This window comes from Sphaeramia orbicularis, chromosome 15, assembly GCF_902148855.1.
Source record: "Sphaeramia orbicularis chromosome 15, fSphaOr1.1, whole genome shotgun sequence".
Classification (NCBI taxonomy): domain Eukaryota; kingdom Metazoa; phylum Chordata; class Actinopteri; order Kurtiformes; family Apogonidae; genus Sphaeramia; species Sphaeramia orbicularis.
Window position 1 is genome coordinate 30,847,772 of NC_043971.1, and position 19,469 is coordinate 30,867,240.

Below are 19,469 nucleotides of genomic sequence, written 5' to 3' on the forward strand. Positions count from 1 at the left end.
CAAATGAAATGCTTCAATAAATTGTGCCAAATTAAACAGCTTGACGCTTTGGTTGGTGACGCTCATTATTAAAAGGGGAAGTGGCATGTGTTCGGTCTGTGGGGAGACGCGGATCAAGTAAGGACGACGTCAGGCATGAAAAGCTGCCACCACTGTGACATTTTTCATCTTTTATGACTTCTTGTACATGCAGAGCTCTCTTAGGCATTGTCAATGAATGAATGTGGGCTATTTTATTTAACGGGTGTGCCACCTGCCGGCGCGTCACCGCAGCTTTGGCCAATCGTTGCGCACTGCCTCTCCGTGCGCCCTTGGAGATCCCGCCGTGCTCCGTTCAGCGCAGACCAATCTGCAGCTACTGGGTGACGGCAGAAGGTGTCGAACCTCGTTAGTTGAGTACCGTTTAAGCGTTTCAACTAGATTAGACTAGATTGGACTTTCTTGCTGCTGTGCCAAACATGGACCCGTGTCAAGTTTGACTGGATTGCCCAGTAATTCCCTCTGCTTGTAGACTGCCTCTGACCCGCGCATCACTGAATGTTATGAGGTAGGTGGAAATAAGACAGAAAAAGCAAAGTTTTGGAGCGTTTAACTCGGGTAAATTACCGGATTGGTTTGCGTCTGAGCGCATTTAGACGGATCCACTTTCACAAGCTTCCACAGTACCGGCGGTTCTAGAAGTTGCACATAGGATAGAGTCTATTTGACCTGCTTGTGTCTGAGTACAGTTTGTCTTTTGGGTTTCATATGGATAAGTTCTGCTTCTGTGAAATGTAAGTTTGGCAAAGAAGTGCTGCTGCTGTTTCCCCACAGCCCTGCTCAGCATCCCTGCCCAGCCCTGTGCGCCCTGCTCTGCTCACTGCCTCTCCAGAAAGCTGCATGGCATTCCCAACCCACATGCTTTTGCAAAGTTAATTCAAACTGGCAAACGGTAATCTCATAAATATCCAACAAAAAAACCTTGAAAAGTTAGATAAAGAGGAGAGAAAAGTTCATAAAAGCCAAAATTCCACCTTGCTGGTCTTATTTTTCTGATCAGACATGAAGTATTTAGTGTTTCATTCATGCAGGAAGATGACAGAGGACATTAATTGTGGCCTTACATGGCAAGTGTAGGGGTTTCATGAATTAGGAATACTGTTTATTTATGATGGCCATAGATGGAAATGTGAAGGAATGTTCCCTCCCAGTGACCTGGGGGTACTTTGACATTGTACTGGATAATGAGTAAGAACAGAGCGAATGGCATCTGTGCCATGGTGCAAATATTTTCCTTTTAGTCCACGACTGCAGTTATTCATCACAGAAGTTTGACAATACACTGGTCGTATATGAGTCACAAACAATTCCTCTACCGCTGCAAACCTCTATAGTTTAGCATTTTAATAATGTTTCATATATCAACAGTCTAGTGTGTTTTTTCTGTCAATATATCAACAGAGCCATTGTTACAGAACAGAGCACTCAAATTAGCCCCTGTGTTTTGTGAATGTGGTCTGTTAAAGGTGGAGCAGGAATGTATTTGGATGATTATGACTTTCCATTGCCTGCTGTGGAGAGAGACACAGCGGAGGACATTGAGATGAAGAAAGGAGAAAAAAAAAAAAGACACAGGGAGAAAGGTGAACAGCAGCATGCCCTTCGTAGGTTGATGTATTGTTTTAGTCTCCAGTCAATATTGGTTGAGTAATGTTTTTTTCAGGTTTTTCTCTCTTGATAGATGGTTTTGTCTTGCATGTTGCTACTACCTTATTGATCATCGTTATGACTTTCCCAGATGGGCTGTGGGTGGACGATGGCACGTTGTGGAGAAAGAGGGGATTAGATAGCTCAAAGTACGGATGAAATTATCTACCTGCTGCTGTTCTGTGTGCATTATTCTGATTATGTGATACATACGCATCTGAAAACGTTGTCGGTTTAGTAGCTCCAGCTCTTAGACACTGCATGTACTGATACTGGTGAAAAAATAATGCGCCTTGTCAAGAAATGCAAGGTTAAACAGTAGCAGATAAATGCCAGTAGCTGATATAAAGACTGGAACATCCCCAGGTTTTGAGTTGGGCTTTTCTTTACTTCTGGTACAACTAGCAAAGTAAATCAAAGCCTTCCTTTAACTAATCACTTCTTGGTGTGATGCATATTTTTGGGAAGTGTTAGACAGAAAGTGATCTGTTATTGAGACATTTTAAGGGCTGACTCATTATTAAATTTGAAAAAAAAAAAAAAAAAAAGGAAAAACGAACCACATAGAATATGATGTGCTAAAACAGAGATTACAGTTGTTTTATGATCCAGACAAGAGCATCCAGTAGTATAACCCTCAGGCTATAGCGTGCATAAGCTGGCACCACCAGGCTACTTTTAGAGCAGGCAATAGGAGACAGTGATGGGTATTTTACGGGAGTCAGCTGGCCAAACAGACGGGCTAACTCCCCCATTGGGTTTCATTAGAGCTCGTCTTGATGTTAAAGCCTGTTTAATCCACTTTCACAGCCATAGAGACCACAAAAGAGCAAAGCACTGTCTATCTTTAGACAGCGCAAGGGTTGAAACTTTTCCATTTCAGTTCAATTATTAAAACAATAACACTGATTCCCTGTAGCTGGCTCTCATGTGTCTTCATTGAATGAGATACAGAGGGTTTGATGGGAACGTCAGAACAGATGTCAATCAGTGTCCACTTCTTCTTAAGAAACACTGCGCGTGCTGTTCTACACACGTTCTTCCCTCTTCACTTTTAAGTATGCTGCCTGAGGGTACGATTACACTAAAGCCTTATGAGGTGAGTGCTGTGCCTATTTGTCCTTGTCTCCTCTTTCTGGCCTGCTACTGTTGTTGTCCCAGGCTCGTAGCATCTGTTTTGCCTCAGAGACACTGTGCCGGGAAGACATTGACAGACCTCATTGGCCTCATAAACAAGCAGCTTGACATCTTGGACTTATCAAGGAGAAATATTTTTTATGTGCTTGTTAATTTAGCTAGAACCCATAAGAAATAGTTAATCATAATTATATTGGCACCTAATACAAATAAAGCGCTATTGACTTTGCTATATTTTGTTTTCTCAGGTTTTTATTGTTTACAGTAATGGTGCCCTGTCGATGCAATCAAGACTTTTACAACTAATATAACATGTACGTTAAACCGACACTCATCACTCACTGTCCTGTTGAGTTGTCAAGCTTGGCAGCAGCTGCCCCTTATTGGTGGCAATAAAGTGCTCACTTCGGTGCTGCTCCGTGTTTACCCTAGGATATTGTGTATGTTCAGCACACAGCAGTTCGCACACATACACACACATGGATCAGGATAATGCAAGTGAGTTACAGTTCAAAGGTCAGGTAATGGGCAGAAAAGGAAAGATGATTTAAAGAGCCAGAGCTGGAGGTCAGCAGTGTAATCTACAAAGGTTCCAATCGTTCTTTTATGTACAAACTCCCTGTGTGTGCACATTCGAGTCTGTCAGCTCTAACTCGAAATGTTTCACTTGGATCCATCCAGCAGTGCTGCCATCCATACCACTGTTTGCATACAGGTTCAATACATACAGTCTACCAAGGTCGGCTCCAATCTGCGCTCTAGTGCATCCCACTGTCATTTTTTATTGCTTCACGTTTCTTCTTTTTGTTCTTCTTAACGCTGTCTGTCATCTCTCTGCACCACTTTCACTTTAATCTCTTTGAATTATCTGCCATTATTTCTCAATCTCTCACTACCTTGTTTTTACTCTCTTCTGTATGATTGTCTTTCTTTCTCGCTTACTGTTTTTATTTCTTTTTTTTTTTTTTTTTTTTTTGCTATCGGGAGTTGAGAGAAATCAGATTCATGGCTTATATATGACTGCTTTTTATGTCTCTTCGCTGTCTGTACTTAGCAAGTAAATCAATAACAACTTGCCCTCTGTCGTCCTCAGTGGAAGTCCGCAGGGATGGATAAAAGAAAAGTATACCGTAGAAAGAGAGCGTCAGACGGAAAGTGATCGAAGGGGGCTAGTGAAATATGTATACTCCCAAGACAAACAGCAAACCACTATCCGAGAAGTGAATATGCACCGGCTCCTATTCACGCAGAGCTGAACAAAATTAGTGATGATGGATGTTTGACTCAGAGGCTGGGCCAGACCCAGAACTCTCTGTGCTCAACAATATGTTTCTATGTTCCGATTAATGTTGCAGTCAGTGATTACTTATTTATTATTCTGAGTTAATGTAGTTGGATTGATTAAATTAAAGATTGCTTTGCAAATTGAACTTTTAACATACGGTGCATTTTTCCCCTCTGTAGCACATCAGTATATCAAATACCAGCAGTTACTCTACAATAATGCGCTTTATAGAAATGTGCTATCGTAAAGATTTTTAGATCATTTTAGATACTGTGCAGGATTTGGGGGATTGTTTTTTTCAACTTTCAAGTGTTTATTAGACTCTGTTTGCACATATGTGGCGCATAATTGGGCATACAGTCATCATGTAGCATGTAATATATGTGTGTTGCTATACTGAGGAAAGGACAATAAAAGGAAGGAAATGGTAAAGCAGGAATAACAATCCAAGGTACTACCAAAACATTTCGTTTCCCTCATTTCCTTTAAAGCTCTGCAGACTCTGCACAGGTGTTTTCACTTATTCTGCCTGGTCAGACCTTATTCTGGTGTGAAGTTAGGTCACCGGTGGGTGGACAGTCCAAAAATATGTCATCTTTTTTTTTAAAGGTTTGTTATTTACTGTACTGTCAGGAACACACATGTACCAAACACTGAATTTCTTTATATGCAGTAGGGATGTAACGATCTGAAAATTTCATATCGCAGTTATCATGACCAAAATTATCGTGGTTATCATTATTATCACGGTATTGTTGAAATTGTGCTCAAAATGTTCAAAAAGTACTTATACACACACTGAAATAATTTAACCAAGTTTTATTTTAAAAAAATTAAAAATAATAGGCACAATGTACTTTCTCTTGGCAGAAACATTTAAATATTAACCCTTAGTGGTCTGAGCCTATTTTGTCTGTTTTTCAGTACTTTCGATTTTGCCTTTATATACTATATAAACAGATGTTTACTATACCTATGTTTGGGATGGTTTTTTTTTTCCAGCACAACTTCATCTGTATCATCTGTCTATTATTTTTTCACTTTAACCTACTATAAAAACATAAAAGGACAAAAAATACGCAAAAAAATATATAAAATCCGATTTGAAAAATGTGTGTACTTTATTGCATAAATAACACAGAGATGCTTAACAAACTTTTACAAAGACTTTAAAAGTGAATATTGGTTCCAAATATTAGGAATAGAAAATCAAATTTATAATAAATAAAAACTATACTCAAATATTTGACATAAAAGCAGATCTTTACATAGGGTTTTTTCCCCTAAAAGTGCGGTAATCAAACACAGTTCTCATGATGATTAGAATCTGAACGGTAATACTAACTGTCTGCAATTTTACCATGGTTTATCGTTATATCGGTAATCGTTACATCCCTAATATGCAGTGAAGGCTTTGATTAACATATGGTTTGTTTGACCTCAAAAAACAATACAGTACATTATATGACAGAGTCAGTATGTAACAGTTAGATGAGGTTAATTGCTCCTTTACTGCAGCATAGTGACAATAGAAGTATTTGTTAATAAGAAAGGTAAACACACATTAATAGCGCTACCCTCTAAATGCACTTAGAGTGCACAGCTGTTACATAATTTTGTATTCTGCCTATTGAAACATTACAGGCGTTGTATCAGTTGTGCTATGTACATCATAATGCTATACGGAATATTTATGCAACAGAGAAATTAAAAGTGGTATCCCTCAGAGCTGGGTGAAGAAAAATGTTCATATCAGTCTATATGAATTATTATGATTAACCCATAAAGACCCAAACAGCCACTGGTGACCAAAAGCATCTACTGATCTAAAATGTTTAATAACTTCTGATCCTCTAATCCTATCAACACATGTAAATAATTGGTGTAAAATGTAGGTTGCCATCTTTTCACAGTCATCACATATGACCCATTTAGATGTTCAGAGGCTCCGTAGTGAACGTGGAAACACGGTCATTTTCTACAACATTGATTCACCAATAACGCCCATGGAGCTGGATCAATGACAGTGGATGACGACACTTGTTTTTTATTAGTTATAGATATCTTCACTGAGAATGCCACTTTTTCTTGAGTTTTCTCTATTTCTGATATAATATTCCTCAACTTTAATCTGAGCTTTAATGAACATCTACATGATTAGTACATTAAATACAGGAAAATACATGATTTTCACTGAAAAACCACAAAATGCAGAGGATAATATTAGAATAAATGGTGATCTATTAATTAAGAAAAGTTAAATATAGAGAAAAAACTATTTTGGACCTGCCACACAAGTAGCACTGAGTCTTTATCGGTTAATGTCAAATTCATGTTTTGTTTTTTTTTTTTGGTTTGTTTTTTTCCTGTTTAGAGGGTGTTTTTTGTCCTCAGGCAAAGTTGAAGAAATAAGATTGAAACTTTAGTTACAGTTACAACATTTCACAAATCTGCAAGAAACAAGTAAAAGGATAAAATGCACAGAAACATTAATCATTCATCAGTAAAATAAAGCGAGACAACAAAACTCTCAAACATTTTGGGTTTCGTTTGACAGTATAAACAAAATGAAATCCAAAGACAAACTGGATATAAAGGCATGTTTTAATAATCATAGCCACTGAAGTCCAAGAAAAATTACATCCTCACATGATCGCAATTATATCAGCCTGTTCAGTATGTTGCGCAAGATGTCTGAGACCATCTTGGGCATTACTTTTCTTTCACTTTTTCTGTTTACAAGATGGAAATCAGATGAACAGTCTACAGTACATCATTTACAGTGAGGGATAAATGTTCATCATGAACTGAAGTCATTCAGCAACAAGGAAGTCATTTCTCAACATTAAGACATTATAGAATTTGCAATTTGCATTTATGGACTATGGTTGTCAGGAGATGATGTCTGTCAGCAGGAAATCTGATTGAGTTTGATAGTGTGTATATCATGAGAACACCACGTACTGTGTCATGTCAAATGAACTCAATAATGGAATGGAGGGATGACAGTGATGGTGTTATAGACAGGAGTGAATAGATTACTGTCACTAATCTGAGGTGATTTGCAGCAGAAGTTAGAATAAAAACTATATATTATTATCTTTAAATATTATAATTCCTAATGAGAAATTTATGTGACAGATGCAAATGTTTTGTTAATTTAACAGAAACAGCTTCGTTATCTTTTTATGCAAGCATCGCAGCTGCTATATCACCTCAAGTGCTCAGGCACATATATATCTGGCATTAGTCAAGTACTTATTCATTATCAGCCTTAAACCGATGACTGATGAATCATATTTTGCAATGTCACAACAAGCGCCTCCTAATTTAAAACTAAATTGAAAATGTTTGAAGTCTAATCGCACCAGCACTAACTTAGATTGGATGCTGATTTGTGATTAGGTTTCTGTCAAAATAGATTCCTCAGGATTTATCAGTAAGGAAGGTTCTTTTAAGGATTTTGCCTTGAAATGCACATTTCAGCAAAGGCATGCCCATAGCATCTTTTTTTTTTTTCTTCAGTTGTTTGTCTCTGCCTGTCTACTTCTCCCTTTTGTAATGCAGCTCATCAAGCTCATCTCAAGTGAGTCAAATTGTGTTTTAAGCTCTCAGCTTCACTGGGTATTGTGGTGAAATCACATTTCTGCTTTTGTAATGTTCCATCTCTAAATCATGTCAGAGGTTAGAGTGAGGTGAAGATCTATCTAATTCAAGTGATTCATCTTTGCTCTCTTTTTTTAGGTCTATGTTTCAGACCATTCTTACTTTTTTGAATGGGCTCACTATTGTGGTTTTTGAGAGGATCAGCTTGGGATGTAGATAAAGGACCCTGGTGAGGATTTTACACACAGCCAAGCTCGTGGGGTGCTGTTTAAAAAGGTGAACCAGTGCTTTTTTCATGGTTATTTAGAGTGGGTGATTGGCTCCTGTGCCAACCTGTCACAGTCATTTCTATGTAGAGTCACTTCCAACTGGGTTTTTGATAGGATTTGCCCAATACTTCTACACACAGCAGTGTCGCTATAAGCACATGTACAGTATACATTTTAAAACCCAGAGCCTGTGTTCAATGTCGTGTGTGGATGACCTGCCGTTCCTGCTATAGCTGCTGATGTGTTACACTGAGATTGACTGATTGATTTTGTGACTGTGACTGTGACCGTGGTGATCAGTAATTTAAAGTGATGGCTGGCCGGTCGTACTTACCATGCTTTTCAGTTTTTGTAGGTTTGCATGCATCAAAATACACACTGCTTCATTTTTGTGTGGTGACCTCTAACTGAATTTAACCTTTCCTTAATGATTTATCACCATTCATTATAAATTTGTCCTCAGCATTTAGCATTTTTCAATGAAAAGCAGGTATTTTTCTATATTTAATTTACTGGTCATGTAGTTGTTCATTAAAGAAAAAATGCAAAGATTATAATATCAGAGAAAACTAAAGTAAAAAAGTACTTTTTCAACAAAATATGTCTTTAACTGAATGTAAAAACAGGCATCTACAACCACTGTTATTAATCTGACTACATGTTTTTTTTTGTTTTTTTTTTGGTAAATCCCTGTTTATGTTTACTAAGGAGCCTTTGAACATCCAAGTGGGTCATATCTGACACCACTGAAAAGATGAAAAACTACTTTTTCTCTAGCCTGGCCAGCCATTTGGTTTTCTCAGTGTATTCACTGAGAAAACAGTCTGGAATTGGGCCAGTCACTGTGAAATATGCATATGATCTATTCCACAGGTGTCAAACATGTGGCCCGGGGGCCAAATCCGGCCCGCCAAAGGGTTCAGTCCGGCCCTTGGGATGAACTTGTGAAATGCAAAAATTACACTAAAATATTAACAATCCTTTTACTTCAGGTTCCACATTCAGACCAATTCAATCTCAAGTGGGCAGGACCAGTAAAATATTATCATAACTAGAAAAGCACTCAGAGAGCGCAGACCTCCGCCAAGGCAGATCAGTGCCCCCCCGATCACCACCAAAATTTAATAATTTTTCCTTGTGCCAGTATCAACATTTCCTGAAATTTTCATCCAAATCCGTCCATAACTTTTTGAGTTATCTTGCAGACGGACAGACAGACAAACCAACACTGGCAAAAACATAACCTCCTTGGCGGAGGTAAAAACATAGAAATAATGACAACTCTAAATTTTTCTCTATGTAAATGTAAATATTTTCATGTATTTACTCTAAAACAAAGTATAATTTCGCAAAAAATGTGAATTACCTGAACAAATATGAACAACATGAAATGTCTTAATCTAAGTACAATTTTACCGATATTCTGCCTGTTAATAAATGTTTTGTGTGTTTGTAGATCCACTGTGATCTGTAAGTTATAATGTACATGTGTAAATGATAAACTGAGGCAGAATATTGTAAAATTACATTTATTTTTTCAGTTTGTTCATGTAATTCACATCTTTTGAAAGGTTAGTTTGTAGATGTAAACCTTTTCATAATGTAAATTTACTTTTTTTTCACAGTAAAACAGAGAAAAGTTTGGAGTTTACATTATTTATATATTATTATGTTATTATTTTACTGGTTCGGCCCACTTCAGATCAAATGTAGCTGAATGTGGCCCCTGAACTAAAATGAGTTTGACACCCCCGATCTATTTTATACTGAACCAATCACAAGTCTGGTGGGCGGGTGTTTCACAATGCATCATACACACCGACTTCTTTTTGCTGCGAGTCAGTTCCAAGTCCGCAAATCTCTTTACAACTGTTGTTGGTTGTTTACTTGATTCAATAAATAAGGATTATTACAGATTACACCCTGTAATCTCAAGTTTCTCTGACAAAAGTGTCACGTCTGTTTTATCTGTGATTGGTTTACTCCGTGCCTGTTAGTCCCGCCTTCATATTTAGATTCAAGCCCCTGCGATTCCAGACAGATTTCTTATTGTGAAAGACGGATGGTTGGCCAGGCTAATTTTTCTCTGGATTATTTAAAAATATTTATGGGATTTGTGGTTCACAATTTATTAGACATTATACATTAGTAGACGCTTTTAGTCACCGGCATCTTATTAGGTCTGGGGGTAAATTCACAGATTAGTTAATACATCAAGACAACAACCATTTATTCATAATCTATAGATAGATTTAATATTAAGTGTTATTTACGTATTTCTTGTGAATTACTGTATACATGTGGATCTAAATATGATAGAGTTGTGGGGATTTCTCAAATCAAAGATGCACTGCTATATGAACATCAAAATCAGATCAAATTCTGACGCCAGTGAAAATTCACACCTCTACTTGTAGGGCACCACAGAGGGATTTATGTTTTGTTTGTGTGATGTTTACATTCTGTAGCGTCTCACACTGATATTGGTGCTGAAAGGATGCAGCTTTTTATATTAAGGACTGATGTTTGGAGGCACCTTCCAAATTAAAGGGAGCTGATATTCACCTAAGTGCTTGTACTAATTGGTGACCAAGTTGCCATGTACAGCGGTGTAGAAAACATTAACTTTACGCGTTTGAACCATTGACAGATGAATCATACCTGAAAATCGAATCCTGAGGCCAGTGGAGATTCTCTAATCAATCACATAGAACGCTGCACATCCACCATGTTCATCTCTGCAGCCAGAGAAATGAGTGTTTTGTTCTGTCCGTTCTTAATGATCGCCTCCAGTGTAACTTTATAGACGGCTCGATACTCCCTCAATATGTCAAACGCCAAAGTTTTAATGGTCTGGTCAAAGCAAAGACAATCGACCGACTTCACTAAATATTTTGATATCAAAGTTTCCATCTGAGTGGGTCTAAGTGAGACGTTTCCCCTCCTTTAGGTGTTTCAAACCATCGCCTGTCTGTGAGTCTTTTGCTTCCTTCACAATGACTGACATTTCAGAAAGAGTCTGGAGTTGTGGAAGTTGTACCAGGGTGGAGTGCGATGTAGAGAGAGCCCTCTGGCTAAACTCTGTAGAGGAAAATTAATCCAAGCCAACAAGACCCGCAGCCTGTACTCCTGGGAATCAAATTCTCTGCCGACATCAACTTGGACGACTCTAAAGCACCAAAGGGGTACAGAAATTATTTTATTCCAATTTGCTTCTTTGCGGGTGAACATCTAAACAAGTGTTTGGTTCATTATTTTGTCAGTGTTTTACAGCTCAGGTTGCGAACTGACAGAAAGTGATGTCCTTTGGGCATTTGAAGTATTTGCACATATTGACCAACAAACCAGCAGAGTCTGAGAACATTAAAGTAGTGAACAAAGGAAGACTGTGTAATACCTGTGTCTGGTAAGGACAAAATAGGTGATCACTTATTCCTGTTTCATCACTCACAATCATTACTTGCAGTCTTTTATAACTTTAACGTGTAAAAACTCTGGTAGTGTGATTGTGAGTTAGATATTACATATTGAGATAAGATTTAGACATTTAAGGTAAGATAAGATAAGATAAGACAAGATAGTGTGTAAGGATAAGGATGAGGGTAGAAAACAGTAAGGATTAACCCTTTATCAGGCAAGTGACTATTTTTGGTAATTTCTGCACACATTACAAGACAGTTCCGGTGAGGACAGTTAGTCAACAATCTCAGGTCCAATATGGTCTACAGGGTCTGTAAGGTCCACCTCTGCATGAACAGTGAGTGTACCTGCTTTGTTACGTACCATGAAGTAATGGTACTAATGTGAGGAATGATGTTCAAAGGGAGAATGTGGATGTGGACAGGTGTCTGGGTCAGCACTTATGTTGGTCTAATGTTAGAAAAGTAATGTTCCTTTCACCTTACATGTATTTTTCTTCTAGTTTTTATATTTACTTCTTGGATTGTTTTTTTTGCCACTTATGGGTAAGGAAGGAACCAAATATGGTAACTTCACTGACCTTGATTTTTTTTTACATAATAATTTTTTGGGGAAAAATTTCACAAAAGTAATAATAATAATGTCCTGTTATGTCCTCCAATGACACACTAAGGTTGAAACTTTGAATGTGTATTTCTATGAGTGCCCTATAAAGGGTTAAGTAAGAAGCATTAAAAAATATAAAAATATATAGGAAACAGAGCTCAGTAGAAAGAGTAATAATAAATAAGTACTGAAATGTACATGAAAAAGAGCAAATTCTGAAGTATTACAACAAGTCTTACACCTTGCTAAGGGCTGTATACTCAAGTATAGTATGTATAGTAATCTAAGTAATACATGCTGGATTGTATAAATAATTTTCCTTTCTGGTGAAATATGTGCAACCTCATATAAAATACAGTAGTTTCATAATAGTATGAAGCAAAACAGTAATTTTGGGAATGACAGCTTGTCTTCACTGTCCCTCTGTGTTTTGTGGCTGGACTGGTGTAAAACTCTTCCTTAGAGATTAATTCCATTTAGCAAGGTGATAATAATCTGGAGCTCATCACAGGAATGTGTGTAACTTGTTATGGCGTAAAGTCTCTGTGAAAGGAATGAAATGACATGGTCCACTGTGCTACATTTTAGCTTCGGTCACCTGTTTTGGGTTCATTCCTATCAGATGTGCCAACCCTGTGGTGAAAAGTAACATCGAATAGCAAGTATTTTTTGCAGCTTTGCGTCCAATTCCAATTCAGCATACAACCAGACTTGCAGATTGTGAGGTATTAGAGAAATGGGTGGTTTGGTGGAGCACTAGGCAGCCAGAGTACATTAACTTTAGTGGTGTCTGTGGGATGAAGAGCAGGCCAGAAGCAAGAGAGGATAGATGGAATTGCCTGGCATGCCTCCATGCAAAGGTTTTTGGCAGGGTTGTGTTGGTAGAAAAAAAAAGGGAAACTGTTTATTGGCTAGGTACCCTCTGTGTGTCTTTGAAATGTAACCATAACCCAAGCTGGACATATTTATTGCATATACAGGCACAAAACTGGTTGGGAAAGCTTATTGTTTATCAATATGAAGTCTGCTATATATACAGTGTAAACATAAAAATACAATGGTTAAATCTACTTGATTTATAAAGTCTAGATTCCTGGCATGAGGCTCAGTTAAGTCTCTTCAAATGACAGTGGCAAACAACAAAGACAAAGGACGCGATGAGCTCTATTCTCCAGCGGTAGCAAAGCTGGCAGACACTCAGAGGGAGGCAGCATCTTCACTGTGCTCGTGCCTGTTTGGGAATTTTACTGGTTTAAACAAAACTTTTTTTGCGCTGAGGAGGGTGAAGTGTCACAGCTGATGATGTGTTTACACAGATAAGGTGGCTTGCTTTGCTATTTTGCAATGAAATTGCCTGCCCGCCTACACTACCTCTATTGTAAGAGTATATAAAGGTGCATACGCAGAGAGAAACCTCACGAAAGTTCACAAAACCCTATCAATCTGTGTCAGCAATCGCACATTTGCATAACCTAGCAAGGCTTTTTATTCTGAAGGACATTAAGGATAATGTACTGAAGTATTGAAATATTTATATTCAATTTGCAGCCACTTATAAAATGTATGGATTAATCTAATTACTGCTCCACTTTTGTGTCTATCTGCATGCAGGCTGGTTTTAATCATTATCTCTTAATGACCTTAATCTTTATAATGTGCTGATATGTTACCAATGCAGTTTGCTTCTGATTTTTTTCTCCATGGAAAGTAAGCAGGAAATGAAAAAAAAAACACAGAGCATCCTGAGGTGGATTGATTTCAGATTGCTAGGGCAAGGAGGACAAATTGCTGCAGCAATTCTCTGCTCACACACTCCTATTTGCGATAATATTTCACCGAAAAGACTGCATGTTGTTGATGACCCTGTGTAAGCTTCTTGTGTTTTCTCTTCCACCTCTGTGCTCTCTCCTCTTGGCTGTTCATGTTTATTTAGCCAGTTTCTTTTTATCCAGATTAGTCTGACTAAAGCTCTTTATTTTAATCTCATTTAATTTCTCCTTTCGGATGAGACATGGAGGGGCAGTTCCCGTTTGTCATCCGCCTCATTTTCCTTAAGCTCCTATCATTACATCAGCCTATCCTGCTTAATCCTTAACTGCTGAGAACCACCAGGCGAGCGGGATAACCCTGTGACCTCTCTGTTTATTATTTGTCCGTTAGATATCAGGATCTTAGGTGATATAATGAGCTAACAATGATAGACGGTTCTTTGGAAAGCAACTAAGAGAGAGTCTGAGTCATTTCCATGCTTTGTTAATGACCTCTTTTATTGTACCTTAGCTCTGGCAGCAAGTTTGAGAACAGCACTTTGCTCTCATGTATCATAATCAGGATGTGACAGAGGTTATTTACATTGTTCGTTATCCAGTGTTTGGGCTTCTTCTATTTTGTGGTTCGTTTCCAAGCACTGTCTTTTGCTAATGTGAATAAAGTTAATTTCTGTTACCACTAACAGTGTGTTTAATTGGAATAGAAGATGTTTGGCTGTTACATCATGAAATATTTTGTCACTAAAGAGTAGCTGAGATTATTAATGATTCCAGACTCCAGACGGTTAAAATTCTTTCACTTGTTTTGACAGTTTTGCAGCACTGGGTGTCGAAGCCAAAATCTAACTGCATCAGATTACTGTTATGTCGAAGAAGTGCTGAAGAGTAAAATGAAAAATCAGGCTAAAAACCGAGTAGTGTTCTAATCAGACCATTTACAGTGAACACAGTTTTGGTGCAGATGTTTGTGTTGCAGCAGCTCATCAGCTAATTCCTCAGATAGAGAGTTGTCTGCATCCCTGCACCTCAGGATGTGCTGATTTAAGCAGAACTTTACTTTCATGCCTTTTGTAGAGACCTGTCAAACTGGTTGTGCAGTGTTGTGTGTGCCAGTTCACAGCAGTCTGACCCTCCTCTTTGTCTGGCTGCAAAATTACTTTGGACAATAGAGACACAACAAAGTACCGCTAACTTGGTTGTTGTATGTTGGTGCTGTTAACTGTGAAATTTCATGTTTTAAAAAGTCATATCCTATCTTATCTTATCTTATCTTATCTTATCTTATCTTATCTTATCTTATCTTATCTTATCTTATCTTAACTTATCTTGTGTCTTAGCTTTTTATGTTTTACTCTATTCTTGTATTTTATTCTTTTATTTAGGCTTTATCTAGTCTTCTGTTTTTTTCTTTATTTATTTAATTAATTTTTTATTTTTTTATTTTTACGGTTGTTCTATGTCTTTTAATCTATTCTTGGATTTTACTCTGTTATTTTGGTTTTTATTTCTTTTTCTGTACAGCACTGTGGTCCACTGTGATTGTTTTAAAGTGCTTTACAAATATAATTATCTTATCTTATGTTATCTTATCTTATCTTATCTTAGCTTAAATTATTTTCCATTTTCTGCAAACTTTAATGTGCTGTTTTAGGAAAAATGTGTTACATTTAGCTTTGAAATGCTGTGTAAGAGATTTATGAGCTTGTATAGAATTTGTCTTTTTGTGCAATTCTTCTGAAATCATGAAAATATGAGGTGACATATTTGCAGATGGCTGCACTCTAGACGTTTGTAGCCACTTTCCATTGTTTTACAAAACACATTCACTTGTGCTTAAACAGTTATAGCATAGTTACGTAAGATTGTTATCATTATTTCCCCACTATTTAACCCCTTAAGGAAAATAATTACTGTTTCTGTCATAGTCAGAAGGTTTTAGCCTTAAGTAGTCTTTGTAGCTTCAGGCAACACAGTGAATGATAAAATATGCAAGTATTTGGCAAGTATGAAAGACACTGTAACTGTGTCATATTGTTATTGAGTTAGGTTTGACATTGTGTCCCTATTAGGACATCTTTTTTCTATTTTAAATACATCTCCCACCCCCTGATTTGATTTCGTTCTGTTGTGACTTCTACAGTCTTTGGAGGGCTGGATGTCTGAGAGAAAATCAATTCCCTTGTAGTAACATAATTCTGAGAACTGCAGGGAGCGAAACGAGGAATCCCTCTATTTTTAATATGCACTGAATTTATTTACAAACACAACGCCGGCGGGATCCTGTCTTTATTTGGTATGCGAAAGTACATAATGGTTCCTCTTTGTTCTCTTTCCCTTTGTGATATATATAGTCTAATATTCACGGTCACTTTACATTGATTGGTGTTTACCCCCTTCCAGTGAACAGCCGAAATCCCTCACTGTCATTATCGGAGCCTTGTCGTTGGGATTGTATGGTCATGCTCTCGTTCAATGCGACCATCCGTCAGCAGCTGTGACAGGACAGGCCTCGTCCTAACACATAGCTTGTCTAAACAGCGAGGTCATTCAAACTCTGCTCCTGTCTCATCCATCAGAAAGACGTATGCAGATGGTTCCCTGTACATCCAGCAGACCTCTAGCTCCATATTTAACCCACTCATAATCTGTCTCTATCAGACGCCTCTGTCATCCATGTTAAACTCGGTGTCTGTACAGTTTGAGAGATTGTAGCTGCTGATGTTGATGTGTTAGTTGAAATATTTGAGCTCTATCCTGTTTGGTATCAAGACTTTAGATACATAAATGCGGGCGTACAGAGTTGAAAACAAGTATCAATCATGTGCTCAAGGGGTTCGTGAGCTCCCATTGCACAACTTCAATATGAATTCAACTTAATTTAATAATTCACACATGCTTTTCCATCAGGTCGTGACTGAGACAGATAGAGGGGGAAAGCAGGACTGGGGAAAAAAAAAAAAAAAAGGTAGGAGGAAGAGGATGATATAACGTTTGTGAGCTTCAACAACTCTCCCTAAAATAGAAGCTACAGGAGCAAGACTCTAATCTGTGATGCTCGGATGAATTTACAGCCTAGAGGTGATCCGTGGACACTGGAGATTAAGACGTTTGTAGATTCAGACTCTTATGTGTGAGCCCAAGAAAGGTATCATATTATTATACCTCCGTGCCAAGTTCAACAAAAGTGTTCGGAAACACAACGGTTTGTTCCTCTAATGGAGTATACATGTAACGCTGCTTTGAAAATGCTCATTTTAATAATCCCAAACTGATGAAAGATTTTTGACACGGTCGATGTATTATTTATAATGTTCTCCCTCGAATCGGGCACCCTGCAGACTTAAGAGAATCCTAACTTTTTTTTTTTTATAGTTATACTTGATCTTGCACTTCTAAACATATGGTGAGGGTGTCTAGTAAGGACTCAAGTGACCCGCCTGAATAAAAAAAAAGGGAAATGGAAAATTCATTTAGCAGAAAGCCTCAGGCTGAGCAAGCAATATATCACATTTATAATGAATGATTCTGAAAGTTTTTTGGGTTCATATTTCTTAAGAAGTATTTCTCAAAAATATCTCTGGATCAAAACAGTACATTTGGCATGTGTGCTTTTTTTTTTTTTTTTACTTCTGTGGTTTGTCAAACCAGAATTTTTTCTTCCAGGGTATCGGAATCTGTTTTTTTTTAAATTGCTGAGAAGATGTCATGGTTGGCGCTGGATGTGTGTAAATCCATTTTCCTCTGTCACAGACTCGCTATTTGCTTACACTGGGCATAATGAATCATTAATTCACTGCTGTCACTTGCAGCCCTCAGTCATTCGGAGTCGAATTAACTCTTGATCCAGCAGAGTAGAGAAAGAACAAAGAAGTAGAACGGTAAACTATGGCTCTGTTTATGTGTGGAGAAGATTGGTGTTTTCTAATAAGACTGTTATACTTCACTCTCTGGTGCATGTTGTTTTGATTGTGTTTTGCATTTTTATAATTTCGTTATTCCTCATTATCAGTCCACCTCCTTTTCATCTGTGCTGCAGGTATTTCCACACTTCTAATATATGATTTTCCATTTTACGACGAGTGATAACATTGTGGATGCTGATGCGATATTGTTTTAGATTTAATATCCTCCAAATCCTTAGTCAGAATAGATTGATTGTTCAGTAAGAATTCTGTCTCTGATGTTGGAGAGTGTTTCTTAACCCATAAAGGTCCAGCGTTACTTTTGTGGCAGTTCCCAAATGAATTTTTCTCTATATTTAACCTTTCTTAAGTGATTTATCAACATTGATTGTAATGTTATCCTGCTTATTTTGTGTTTTTTCATTATAATTGTAAGGTAAGGTAATTGTAATGTATTTTCCTATATTTAATTACTGATCATGTAGATGTTCATAAAAGCTCAGATTAAAGTTGGGGGTTATTATATCAGAAACAGAGAAAACTGAAGAAAAAGTGACTTTTTTTGCAAACATATCATTAACTGAACATAAACCAAGTGTATCCATCCACTGTCACTGATCCAACTCCATTGGTTTTACTGGTGAATCAATGTTGTAGAAGATGACGGCATTTCCATGTTCACTATGGAGTCTCTGAATGTCCAAATGGGTCATATCTGATGACCATGAAAAGAAAACAAACTGTGTTTTACACCAATTACCTACATTTATTAATAGGATTAGTGGATCAACAGGTATTAAACAATTTACATCAGTAGATGGTTTTAATCACCTGTGGCTGTTATGGTCTATATGGGTTAAAGGTTAGGTGTGTAATATTTAGCAGTGAAGTTATAAATTGCACCACTGTGCCATGGCCTCACCTCTTGTTAATTCAGGTGTTGTTTTGTCTCTTCTGCACAGTTTATTTATCTGGAAAATAACACTGAGTCTCAGAGTTGGTCACAGTAATGCACCTTAAAGCTCAATGCCACCCATAAAACAATCCCAAAAGGAGTTTGCTCTAAGTTTTACAGGGTGGGGAAGCAAAATTTACAATATTTTGAGGCAGGGATTGAAAGACAGTGTATGACCATTTAGTTTATTGAAAGTCATGAGAATTTATTTGCCACAAGAAAATTGACATAATAGAAAATATTTTTATTCTATGTGTCCTCCTTCTTTCTCAGTAACTGCCTTCACACACTTCCTGAAACTTTCGCAAGTGTTCCTCAAATATTCGGGTGACAACTTCTCCCATTCTTCTTTAATAGTATCCTCCAGACTTTCTCGTAATAGTTTTGCTCATAGTCATTCTCTTCTTTCCATTATAAACAGTTTTATGGACACTCCAACTATTTTTGAAATCTCCTTTGGTGTGACGAGTGCATTCAGCAAATCACACACTCTTTGACGTTTGCTTTCCTGATTACTCATATGGGCAAAAGTTTCTGAAAAGGTATGGATAATAGTGTTAGGTATGATTATGACATCAATATATGATTGGTTTCAAAACAATTAACGTAGTGCCTGCTGAGAAAAAACAACTAAATGTTCATTGTAAATTTTGCTTCCCCACCCTGTATGCCAATAATGATGGTGAGATTTGGATATTTACAGTACATGTTATATGGATTAATCCAACAGGAAAGAAATGTGACCCCTTCAAAGTGTCACATGAATGTTTGTCCATATAAAAACTAGAGCTGGGTAAAAAAAAAAAGATTTGATCAATTATGGATCGATTTTAT

The 19,469-nt window shown here is 37.4% G+C and overlaps 1 protein-coding gene across 1 annotated transcript in view; it reads left to right on the forward strand.

The window, feature by feature from the left end:
- Positions 1-357: 357 nt before the first annotated feature.
- The window catches only part of chrm3a (cholinergic receptor, muscarinic 3a), a 107,210-nt gene continuing 88,098 nt past the window's right edge, over positions 358-19,469 (forward strand). Inside the window, exon 1 of the mRNA XM_030155757.1 lies at positions 358-547. The gene's annotated coding sequence lies outside the window, so the exon portion shown is untranslated. The remainder of the gene's footprint in view (positions 548-19,469) is intronic.